We start from the raw sequence: 11,514 nt of genomic DNA, 5'->3' as shown, positions 1-11,514 counted from the left end.
CAGGGTTGAAATTTTAAAGTAGTTGTTTTGGAAGGTTTCAAGAAGAAATAAAGTCTGAAGGGAAGGGACTGACAAGTCATGTGATTGTAAAAAAGCATTCCTGGCAGAGGGAAAAGCAAGCATAAAACAGCCTGAAGCAGGAGAATGCCTCGTGTGAGGAGAAGGTCAATATTGACAGAAGAGGTGAACTAAAAGGAAAAATAATGAATAATAAGATGAGCAAAATATGGTGGCACCAGAGCCTTTTGAATCAGAGTAAAGATTTTGGCTTTTATTCTAAGTGAGGTGGGAAGACTTGGGAGGTTCTGAACAAAGAAGTGACATTATCTTATTTATTTTCTAACAGACTCACTCTGTCTAGTGGGTTGGGAATAAATTTAGGAGCAGAGATAGAAGCTGGAAGACAAATCAGGAGGCTGATATAATTATTCCAGTGAGTCATGATTTATTTGAAACAGAATGAGGCACCATGTAGGGGATGGGAAGAGGTTGGATTCTTGATATATTTTAAAAATAGAATTGAGAGTATTTCCTGAAATACAGGATATGAGTGTGATGGAAAGAGAGGTATTGGGAGTGACTCCAGCATTTTTGGCTTTAAGGAAAAAGTTGTTATAAATATGTTGGAGAAGATGTAGGAAGCCTAAGTTTGTGGTAGAAAGGATATCAGGATTTCAGTTGTGGATATACTGCATTTGAGAAGCCAAGTATGATAAAGTTTTAGAATATAAGTGAAGTCCAGAGCTGGCAACCAAGAAAGAATTCTTAAGATGTCTCTGGTGCAAAAAGGTGATTTTATTAAAGCACAGCGACAGGACCTGGGGGCAGAAAGAGCTGCTGCACTGTGTTCTTGAGGAGAGGCTGATTATATATACTCAGGAGTTGGGGAGGTGAGGACAAAGGGGGTGTCCAGAAGGACTGTCATATGCTAAAGACTCTCAGGATACTAGAGGCCTGGTTATTGTCAAGCCAAGGCTGTTTTCCCCTCTAATGAGGCACTAACATGAAGACAGTTGGGAGTTTCCTGGAGGAATGATACAGGAATGTTCCTGTATCACACATCCTTGTCAGTGGGCTTTAGGTTTAAAAGAAATTCAATTTTATTTACATTTCCTTCTTCCTCAGCCTCCCTTAATTTTATGGAGGGGAGGGTGATGTCAGGGTTTCAGGAACTGAGTTATGGGTCTCTGCAAGTTAGGCTATTGATAAGAAAGCTTCTTCCTTATAAATCACTAGGACATTTGTAAACTGAGGGAGACTTCTGTCCTGCAAGACTGCGATCTCTATCAGTTAACCATTTGTTTTTCCTTTAGGGCAGCCAGGAGTGCCTGAGGAATGTCACATATTATCACATGGTGGGGGGTGTAGGGTGCCTTCTTCTGCTTTGTCCTCAGCTTGCCTTCTGCTCCCTCGTCAAGTAGGTATTGAGTGTCAAGTAGCACATCAAGTAGGATTCAGTTAGAGAATCAGAACCAGTAAGAATTGCATGGAAGAAAGGGTTTATTATAGAGATTAGATTTCCAAAATTATTGGAACTGATGAAGAATTTTTTTGTGAAAGCCGTACTTTTTGTATGTGGTGGTGGTTGTCCTGAAATCATTCTTCAAAAGCAGGGTTGGCAGTTTTGGAGAAAATAGTGAATCAGAATTATTAGTATAAAACAAACCTCAAAACAATATGGAAAAATCTATGATGGCAAAATGGACCTGTGAGAACAAACTGGAACGTGTGTCTCTCTCTTACTCCTTCTTATCTCACTGATGAGGTTTGCTTGGAGAAGTCAGATCACTTCACTATAGAGAACATGATGTGCTCTGTCTCAAACCAGAGAAGTTGAAAAGAGAAAATGTAGTAACAGCTAGAAAAGATGGATGCTGTGACTTTCCTCATTAACAAAGTGAGCGAGATCAGCAAAAATGTGTGTGAACAGCACCAGGCCTGCTTGGTAGCCATTGCTTTGCCTCCACATCTCATTTTCTCCCCTTGTTGTCAACCCTAACTTGGAAATACTAACCCAGATTAGCCAAACTGACACAGTACAAAACTACCACTACCACATGTAGGCAGTTACATAGTGTGTCTAGAATGTAGGAAGGAGAAATGGGCTTAAAGTGTACACCTGGATTTATTCTTTCAGAGGTGATACTCAAAGTAAAGCAATTGGATTCCATCACCCAAAACATACATGTTGGTAGAAGATAGAGAAGTGTTTAAGAATGAAGCCCCAGAAGAAGAAGAAAAAAAGAATGAAACCCCAGACCACTCTAATTTTTTGATATCAAGGATATGAGGAAGAACTTGCCAAGGACTCTGAGTAGTGACAGTCAGCGTGTAGGACGAAAATCTCGTGAGGGTGGGATCCAAAAAGTCAAGTGAAACGGAGTGATTCAAGAAGGGAAAGTGATTGTTTCTCCTCCTCCATCCACAATTATTGAATAATCCTGTGGGGAAAATGGGCTTTGGATTTTCATCCAACAGTTTATCCAGATATAATAAAGAGTATTAGACAGTAGCAGTTTTCTTCTGTGTCATTAGATGGCAGAGTCACTTGATATATATATTTCCTTTTGTAAATGAGAAAAATGTTTATTAAGGAAACAACAATTTAACAGCTCTCCCTTAGGAGACTTTTATGGACTAGAGCACAATCTGAAGACAATTACAGTTTCAGTCATAAACACACTGCATAGGGTGCTTATTTTATAAACAGAAGGATGTTGAAGTTTGTGACATGCTGACATAATTGTGTTATTAAATTTACAGTGTTTGGTGGTAATTGTGATTAAACTCCTGGGCAGCAGCTCCTCCAAAGAATGCAGTCATCATGTGTGACTCAACAGCTCCCCATTAGCAAAATTTGTAATCACAGTCATCTTTCACCATTACAGGTAACCTATATTCCTAAAGGAAGTTGTTCTTCAGTCTGATAGTTTAAGTACCCCTGGTTGTCTACCATGTTGTTTATGAAATATTTTAACAGTCCATATGATTAAGTACAACACAATCCTATTATCTGAAATGTCCAGACTGGAAATAATTTTATCCTTGCTAATGGTGTTCAAACCATATTCTTTAGTTAAGGATGTATATCTTACAACTCGAAGAAATGGAAGATTGCTACAGAATAATTTTAATTCTTACTTTGTAATGGCGTCTCTTACCTGGCCTGTGGACTGCAGCATTTTGTCAATATGATTACCACAGCAGAAGCATCTTTGTTTGCTTTAATAGTAAGTGGTTTGCAGTTTTATGGGTGCATCCTAATCTGCAGTCATATAGGGAATTGTGCCTCAAACAGGTAAGTATCCTTGGTCCTCTTTGACCACAAAGCCCTTTCAGGTATAAGCTAAAATCCAAACAGATGGAGTCTGTTTGCTGATATTTATGCAACAATCATCATTAATTATATCTTTAGTATTGATTGGGATCTGAATTGTATTTATTGCTGTGTTTATATTTTTAAAAAAGCTTCTTAAAAATTATCTTCATCTTATGGAGCCCCAGTATCATTCTTTAGAATCCTTTGTCTAATCAAATCTCTGAGGTTCTCTTTTTCCTTACACATTTTAGGTGGTCATCCATTTGTTCCATTATTCTTCTGTGCTAAATATTTAGCTATAGCAATCAATGGAGTATGGCTATGGGCCTTCCCCCCACCCCCCAATATGATCCATATCGTAAGGCTGTAAGTGTTCTCTCAACTCAGGAAATGGTTTATCTAGTTGTAGATCTCCTAATACGTTATCTGAGTAAAATTCTATTACTGGATGTTCTTTTATAATGATCCTCCTATAGCCAACCAGCCATATATAGCCTACACATTAAAAGGGGAATGTGGGAATTACAGAAGATTTCAGCTAAATGTAATAGTGTACTTTCAGGGAGCCCAGTTGCAAGCACAGGAGTAAACCTACAGCAAAAAGGATGGTCATTGCTTGGGTTTTCTGAACTCTCTTCCACAAACTTAATAGATACATTGTTATTTAATTCTTACAAGAATTCCACAACTTGAGCTTCCTTCTTGCTGACACTGCTGTTTTATAGGAAAAAAATAATAATAATGTTTTCAGCATCTTCTCTGCTGATCTGATTTTCATCAATAATTGTAAATGAATCAAGACCTAGTATTTCCAAGTTGTTAAAAATTTCAGTTCCTGTGGCTCTTGCATTTATTAGATAACCTTGAGCAGACCCTAAAGTCTCTTGCCCATGATTATGCCACAGCTTCAGCTGCCCAGCCCCCAAGGAATAGCCAGTAACAGCCTGCAAAGTGCCACCATCACCTCTTGAAGTATTTTTTTTAAATCAAAAAACTTTCTCATTCTTTTTATTTCTAGCGTTATTGAGATATAATTGATATATAACATGTGTAAGTGTAAGGTATACAACATGAAGACATTTTTAATATTATATTTTAATATAGTGAACAATGAAGTTTACTGTAAAACTGAAATTTCACTTGGAACATTTTCTGTTCATATCTCGTCCGTTTCATTGATTTAGAGTGTTACCTTGATGTTCATGTCTAGTCAAATCTACAGATGAGAGGAAGTTTACAAGGGAGTAAGAATAAACTATCTTGAACAAAAATAAAAAAAACCCAACTCTTCAGTTCAGATTTCATTCTAAGCCCATTTTATCCTAGTAAGTGGAGATGCCAGTATAAATTAAATAAACTGTATAAACTACTAAGACTCTTCAATCTATCCCTCACGTAGTCATTTGTCAGTTGCTCTTATACAGAGCTGGTGCTACAGTGTTTATTTCCAGCTCTCCAGCTGGGTCACTTAGTTAACCTCTCTTTACCTTTAAAAATAGGGATAAATTATTCTTTGACTTACCTCAATGAGTTGATGTGACTGCTGATGAGATGACATTTGTGAAACAGTTTGATTGTCTCACAAAATAATTGCCATATGATTTCAAAACCACCTACTGGATTTTTTTTCCTATCTGAAGAACAAACCCCTGAAATTAGATTACTCCTACAGCTTTACATGGTTTGGAATGAAGGGAGATTTTTTTCCTACAAGGAAGAATGTATGGTTGCCAAAGGTGCCCTGTCTGAGTCAGAGAAATCTCTAGTGATTAAATGATGTTCTCACATATGTACAGTAGGCAGATGTATCTCTGAAAGATGCAGATGAAGTCCTCAAGACGGAAGATTTAGGACTCTGATTCCTGGGAATCAGCTGTCTTCCCTGTGAACTGTTTTGTAGCATTACTAAAATTTACTAAATTTTCCAGATTATAAACCCAGGTTATAAAATGGGAGGCATTTTAGTCTACTTTATGTAACTTCTGTCTGACATGCCCTTTGGTGGGAGCTGCAGGATGATGTGGTGATTGGTAGTTGGTGTAAGGATTGGTGGTTGGTGTAGATTTTGGAAACTGGATGCTGTGTTCAAATCCTATGTCTTCCTTTTTTGCCTATATGACTTTGGGCAGTGTTTTTAAACTCTTTGTCCTCAGTTCCTCATCGTGAAAATGGTGGTGATATCATCTTCATCATCATCATCATCATCATCAATCTTAAGGGTTTTGTGAGGCACAAATGAGGTAATTAATGCATGGAAAGCACTTAGCACTATGTCGTGAACATAGTCAACAACTGATACTATTTTTCTTATTATTGTTTTTATTATTATTATTATTATACTTTGGCTATTTCCAGCTTATCCCTTGTTTAAGTTCCGTTTTGCTCATTATTATTTCTTTTTCTTCTTCTATTTTTGTTGTTGTTGTTAAAATTTTCCATTACATTCCTTCCTCTACTCTCAGGGAAATCAGTCACTCTCTTTTTTGTGCCAATCTTCTATATTCTATAGATAATCTTACAATGTAGAATTTACAGACGATTGGTATTATAAATCTGTCTTGCTCACTGGACTGTGAGTGTTGCTTGAAGTTAGGGCCTAGGTTTTGTTTATTTTTTTAGTCCTACCTTTTGTTACAGAATCTGTCATAAAATAGATGCTTAATGAGTATATTGAGTATATGAATGACAAGTAGAATCAAAAAGGGTGTGTCAGAAAATATCCCTGAGAGGTCCAGTAGGAATCACTGCTCTCTAGTTTTAAAGAATATGTGATCCCTAGGGCTTCGATAGAATTATTTTTCCTCACACACATGAGTGCTCTCTTTCCTAGTATTGTGACATGAATACTTAGTGGAGGACTCCTTTTCCTTTCAATTTTGCCTTTAAAGAAATTCTCCTGTTTCCAACTGACTTCTTCATTGACCCCAAAAGATAAAATGATTTGTTCAGCAAAAGTCCCAGATGACTTTTGGCAGTTACAGCTCAGTACACTTGGAGGAGCACAGTAGGAGAGATTTATACTGAAATATGTCAGATTTTTTGCACTGTTCTTAGAGCTACAATTTTGGGAGCATTAATATTCAGCTATATTTTCTGGACCATATTAATTTCACAAGTTGAGCATGGGAGAGTAAAGTTTTGGTTTTAATCTTTTTAACTACTTTCTTAATTTAGACAGGAGAGCCAATAATTACAGATATCCATCTGTCTATAATTAGAGCACAACACATACATGTCTTTATTAAAATGACAACATTAGTGGGTCTCTGTTATTACTATTTATTTAATTTTAATTTTATCACAAAATAAATTCCATGAATTTAAGTAAAAGAATTGTAAAAGACATCAGTGGTTAGTTCTCATAGCAATGTTGCTCTTATTTTTTTGGAAAGGATTTTCTCTGCCATTCTTTTGTGCACGTTGAAAGAAATTTTAAAAATCACCTCAGATGCTAAACAATTTAATTGGGAATTTAGCTTTAGGCATTTGGGAAAAATTGAATTAGATTTGTTACTATTTGGATATTTGTCCATAATATGTAAGTTTGACAAATCATTTTTTATTGTTTGCCTCAACAGTATATATTACCTAGTACAAAGGTACCACATGCATGAGTGATGCATATAAATAAACTCTTCTCTGATGGCTTCAAGGAAATGCTTGCTTTTTTTCTGATCAGCTTTGAGCAGCTTTAAAAAAGCTCTTTTTTTAAAATTGAAGTATAGTTGGCACATAATGTTACGTTAATTTCAGGTGCACAACATAGTAATTCCACAAGTCTCACATTATGCTGTGCCCGCCACAGGTGCGGCTGCCGTGTCACCGCGCGGTGCGGTTACAGTACCATTGACCGTAGGCCTGGCTTGTATCCTTGTCCTCGTGACTTACTCAGTTCCATCACTGGGAACCTGTATCTCCCACTCCCCTTCACTCATTTTCCCCGTCAGTTTTCTCTATTTATGGGTCTGTTTCTGCTAAATAGGAACTCTCTTAAGTCAAGGACACATGGGTTCGTTTTCAGTCTGCAGATGTTTGTACCTCCACTCAGCTCAATTACTCTCCATAATTTTATATAGTTAATTTCAATGTGCATTATCAAAATATATTGGTAAAATATAAAGAGAGGAGGGATAATACCTCAATTTCTATCCCAGATTGAGTATCCAACAGAGGCACAGGATATAGACCAGTTTTATATAATTGTCTAATACCCTGAAGTACTCTATACGTGCTCCATAGGGAAAGGATAGTTGTTTCCTACCAGCAGGATGGGCATGTTCTGTATTCCAAAGTGGTGTTGAATTTGTACTAGTGTATCTACCTTATCTTCCTAGATCTGTGTAATAATGATGAAATATAATTTTTAGTGTAAAACAGTAGATCTTGACCAAAACTAGGGTCATGTTCGATAAGTAAGACAGGAATGTTATGCATATATGTGCACAACTGAAGCTAAAGGACATGCAATAAAAATTAAACTTGTGCGCTCATCACTTTACTCCATTCAAATGATTTTATCTTCAGTGTCCAGTATGTGATTATTAAAGCAACCTTGGACTAATACATACCTCCCTGTTCTGATTATCTGTGATGTACAGTACCTTGGTGTTCTGAACAAAAGATTCACAACAGCCATATTTCGGTTTCGAAAAGAAAAGAAAACTTTATTATCATTATAGAAACCTAATAGAAACAGAAGAACAAAGGAATCTACACATAGATGAAGGTAATAGTAGGCTATAAATGAGAATAAGGCAAAGTTATATCAAATCAGGTACTTACAACATCCAACTTCATTAGCTGGGGAAGCCCCATGGAAAAAGCCAGGCTGGAGTCCCAGTTGAGAGGCCTAGGAGGAAGGTCCTGCCCCTCAGGTAAGACTTCCAATTGACCATTCCCTTAAGGGCCATCTTTATAGGGCAAATAACAGGGTTTGAAATTAAATATTTGCTCACCTACATGCAGTTGGGAGTGAGCTGCCCTTCTATGTTATCGTGTTTCTATATTTTCAAGGAGCCTGGGCTATGTGTGTCTGCCTCCCCTCCCAGATTCCATTCTGGGGGGCCAGCCCCGCCTGGAGGAGAAGGGGATGTGAAACATGATTTGTAGCTCTTGGCATTCAGAACACAAGGGCCAGTTCTGACTTGGAGGCCAGATCATATATTTCAAACAAACAGGCTGCCAAGGTTATTCACAGAGCATGAGTCTTGCAAGCAACATTCCTTAGCTTACCCGTGTACATGCAGGTCCAGCTGGTTGGTTATGTGGGAAAAATCACAGAAACATCTATCCATATAGAATACCTGGTGTGAGGGAGGCCTGGGTGGCTCAGTCAGTTAAGCGTCTGCCTTTGGCTCAGGACATGATCCCGGGGTCCTGGGATCGAGTCCCACGTCAGGCTCCTTGCTCAGCGGGAAGCCTGCTTCTCCCTCTGCCTCTGCAACTTGCCCTGCTTGTGCTCTCTCTCTCTCTCTCTGACAAATAAATAAATAAAATATTTTATTAAAAAAAAAGAATACCTGATATGTCTCCTTAATGCCCTGCTTCTAGTAAACCCAATAGTTGTTTGCAGTAGAGACTTGGCCTTTCTTTCTTTTTCTTTCTTCTTTCTTTCTTTCTTTCTTTCTTTCTTTCTTTCTTTTTCTTTCTTTCTTTCTTTCTTTTTTTAAAGATTTTATTTATTTATTTGACAGAGAGAGAGACAGCGAGAGAGGGAACACAAGCAGGGGGAACGAACGGCAGAGGGAGAAGCAGGCTTCCCGCTGAGCAGGGAGCCCGCTATGGGGCTCGATCCCAGGACTCTGGGATCATGACCTGAGCTGAAGGCAGACACTCAACAACTGAGCCACCCAGGCGCCCCGAGACTTGGCCTTTCTTGTAGCAAGTTCCTTTTCCTGTATTGCCCCATCATATAATCTTGTTTTATTTTCTTTTTTAGAATTCTCTTTTTATATTTCATTTAACTTTTTAATTTATTTAGTGGTTTGTTTATACCATAAGAATATAAATTGAGGGTACAGGATGCATTCATCTCAGTTTCTTCTGTATTCCTGAAGCCAAGAATAATGATTGGTATGTAATTAGTACTAAGTATTTATTTTGGAATGATCCAACAAGTATCTAAAATAATAGATTATTCAAGTCACACAATAAATGGAAATTTATTTTCCAGGATACAAATAAAGCCAGTTTTTCTGGAGCCAGAGCCCATTATCAGTATTTTATATATCATGACCTTGTGATTCAAGGTTATTGATTTCCCCTCATCCTAATTCACACTCTACAAATACTAAATTTTCTGATCAGTTTAGAACAAACCTAGCCCTCTAGGGGTGACGAATTGCCAGGAGTTTTCATGTTTAATGTAGAGTCATATTCTTTGAGTAGATTTGTGTCTGAGCAAGGGAGGCATGTTCTCCTTGAGCTTGGCTAGTTTATAACCCATATCAGATAGCTTCAGACTCACAGAGGGGCACCTCTCTCTTCACTGACAGACTAAATTGCTGTGATCCTTGAATTCTTTTGGATTGAACTGATTTCAGCTATTGGAAACATGACTTCAAACAAAAAGTTACTGAGCACTTTTGAATACTTTTTTGTTATTATTATAAGCTTAATATCTGCTTGAAGTTTATGATGTTATTAAAATAGTTAACACAAGGATAGATTGAATTATTAAAGGCTAGTGTGTAGATTTCAAAATTCTATAGCCATAATATAGCCCAAAGATAACATTTGGAGAACTGAGTTATTCTTTAATATATGCATGCATGCCAGTATTCATAAGGACACACTATTTTCTAGGCAGTGCATCAGCATTGGGAAAATGTATGGTTGTTAGTACTACATTTCAAAATGAATGTTAATTATTAATATGACATATCAATTATATTGACCAAACAATTATTCCCTACTCCACAAGGGAAGAAAATAAACACGTGATTTATTTGTTGTTTTATTTTTGCAAAGTTTCAAGATAGGGTATTTCTGGTATTCAGGACATTGATTTCACTGATAATTAGCCCCACAACACTATTAGAAAAACTGCCAAGTCCTTTTATGCTCCAGTTTGTTGATTTCCAAATTGATTAAGTGCAAAGAGAAACATAAATTATAGTGTCCATATCTGTTTTTTAGGTTCCTATAGTCCAATAATTTACTAATACATATATATGTTTAATATAAAGTTCTCTACTTCATAGAATACATGATGGGTGGCTGACAACTTGGATGACCTCTAAAATTGCTTTTTCATATTATTTTGTCTTATCCAATTCATATTCAGTCTTTAAAAAAATACTAATATATTTCCAGTTTAAGCTCTGAATCTCATGGTATTTCTTATTTCTGTTTTCCATACCCATACCCCAACCACCCAATTACCAATTATTATCAATTTTGGAAATGCATCTCAATCCCTTCCTTTTTTTTTTTTTCACCATTCTCACATTTTGAATGCCCTAATTTCAACTGTAATCCTACTTTGCACCAAGTGTTGTCTCCTCCCAGTATGCTCCCACATGAATTTTGAACCCTCTTTAGAACAGGGGTGAAAAGTTTCTTGTTGGTTTATGTTATCTATAAAAAATAAAATCTAAGCTCTTTTTCAGTAAGGCATCCAGACCCTTTGTGACCTGCCCCAAATACCCTGTCCTTTCTCTATGACTCCCTCGCACACATTCTAGGCTTTTTTTTTTTTTTTAATGTGACACATATTTTCATATATTTTCTTTAATGTGATGTGCCATTCTTTCTGTCATTCTTTCCAGACTCTATTTTATTAATCTCTATGTGTGCCTCAAGACCAAGCTCTCATTCTGCTTCCCTGATACAACTTTGTAAACCTCATGCCACTGCATGCATTAACTTATTATAATAGTTTCCATGCTTTATTATAGGGTTTCTTCCATTTGTTTTTCTCACTAGGCTGAAAGTTCTTTAAAGTATACACCAAGAGTTATTGCTTTCTTATGATTCCACACAAATGTAAGAGAAGGCCTAGGCCATATAAAACACCCAGTAAACATCAAATGAGCAAACTAGATCCATTCTTCATTCTCAGTCTTCTTCAAATATCTACCAGCTCCATGAATTAAACTTATGACTAATTTTAATGTAGTACCTATCAAGAAAGCAGAGATTACAGCTCTCATTTTTTATATACCTAACATCATCTCCTCAGCTTTATTAATGTT

General features: G+C 36.8%; 1 pseudogene; it reads right to left on the bottom strand.

The window, feature by feature from the left end:
* Nucleotides 1-2,847: 2,847 nt before the first annotated feature.
* LOC113913611 lies at nucleotides 2,848-7,955 on the bottom strand (annotated as a pseudogene).
* Between the last annotated feature and the right edge of the window lie 3,559 nt (nucleotides 7,956-11,514).

Source organism: Zalophus californianus, chromosome 11 (assembly GCF_009762305.2).
Source record: "Zalophus californianus isolate mZalCal1 chromosome 11, mZalCal1.pri.v2, whole genome shotgun sequence".
In the NCBI taxonomy this organism is placed as follows: domain Eukaryota; kingdom Metazoa; phylum Chordata; class Mammalia; order Carnivora; family Otariidae; genus Zalophus; species Zalophus californianus.
This window is presented reverse-complemented; position numbering and strand designations above follow the sequence as displayed.